Source organism: Carlito syrichta, unplaced genomic scaffold (genome assembly GCF_000164805.1).
Source record: "Carlito syrichta isolate Samal-C Ts95f unplaced genomic scaffold, Tarsius_syrichta-2.0.1 Scaffold288809, whole genome shotgun sequence".
Taxonomy (NCBI): Eukaryota; Metazoa; Chordata; class Mammalia; order Primates; family Tarsiidae; genus Carlito; species Carlito syrichta.
The window spans coordinates 22,499-24,258 of record NW_007232905.1 but is presented as its reverse complement, the minus strand read 5'-3'; positions in this window follow the sequence as shown (position 1 = coordinate 24,258).

The window sequence follows — 1,760 nt, the reverse complement described above, 5'->3', positions numbered from 1 at the left end:
AAAAAAAAAAAAAAAAAAAAAAAATAGTTTACTTTTTGCCCATATAACATTAATAAGAGATGAAGTAGTTGGCAAATAAGACTTTTAAAACACCAAATTGATAGGAGTTTCAATATCTTCAGCATTTGGCTTTCAGTGTCATCCAGGGCTCATCTACTTATATGGTAGTAAAAGAAGGAGAAAACAGGAAAAGAGCAAATATTGCTTAGTCAAGGCATGGAAATGGAGCCCAAAAGTTTTCTAATGTTTCATGGTCTATTATATAGTAATAGAGCCACACTTAATGGCAAGAGAAGCTGGAAAAAGCCAAGAAGAGAACATGGACTTTGATAATCAATAGCAGTCTTGGCCACACTCTGTTGAAAATTAAGTAGATTTCCAGTAACTTCTTGAGAAACAATACACAGGCCACCAAATTCTTCCAATGTGTAGGGCTACAAATGGGCTCCCGAGTCTCAGAGAGGAGGGTGGGGACCCCGGCCTTACTTGGCATTGAAGGTGGTGGTTGTGAGGCTGGGTGCCGAGTGGCAGACACGCCCCGTGGCTTTCTCCCGAGGAGGACCTTGCGAGTTTCTGCTGATTCACACTCGGTGAACAACATGGGGTATTTGTGCTTTCCACACCTGCATGTCTGGACTCTGTGGGTTTTGAGATCTTGGTTCTCAAAAACAGGACATTTCTACAACACAAAACACCATGAGTCATCGTACTCTAAGCCACAGTTGCCCTTGGGTGTCTTAAGCTCAAGCCAGAGAACCATCAGGCAAAAAGAATAGTCACCATCTGACATACAATAGTGAGTTGTGACCCTAATGTCTCAAAACGGAGTCATTCTTGTTAAGTGGCCAATAATAAGCCCATAATAAGGTTGTTTACTCCTCAAAGTGATAACCATATGTGTAAGAGACTGAGCACTGATCTCACAGTAAAGGTGTTTTTCTTCAAAGTGATCAGCATGTGTATGATAGATGAGTAACACCTGCTATGGTTGTACCACCTGAGACCCAAGGAAATCATAGAAAAGGGAGCCAAAAGGTGGATGTGATAATAATAGACTCTCCTTGGAAAATCATAAACCAGCAAGGAGCTGGCAATGTTCCAGACGCCTTTTACAATCCCTGCCTGTGAGAACCTTGAGGCCTCCTCCTGACTTGACAACTGCCACCTGGAGACTGTCCCAGAGAAGCAACCAGTCCTCCACTGACTGGCAGCCTAGGGAGTCTGGGTCAGCAAGGTGACCTTCCCAGCTATAGAGTTATCTCTGTGGTCCATTACCTCCCTAATTACTGCCTTTAATAATTGTGAACGTTTGCTTGATTTTGTGTGTCTGATTCTTTGACAGTAATGGGCCATTGTGGAAACTTCAGAGTAGAAGGTAGCACATAGGCTCTAAGAATCTGATTAAAAAGAGTAATTCACATCAACATATACCATTCTAGCAGGTAGACCTGCTCTAGTAGGTTGACCCTAATCATCAGAGGACTTAGGGATGCTGCTGGTAGATGGTGGGTGTAGGGAGGAATTTTTTTTTATTTCTTTTTTATTATATTAATTTTATTTTTTATTTTATTTTAAAGTTGTGGGGCACAAATCAGGGTTGCGTACATAAATGGCTTAGATACAGGTGAAGAAGTTTTGAGAGGGAGGAATACTTTTGACACCTGGGTGATAAACCTGGTTGCCTCTTGGTAGTCTCTAGTTCAATTTTGCTGGCAAATAGACAAGGACAGAATCTCCAGCCTGGGAAAGGCATGGGACTT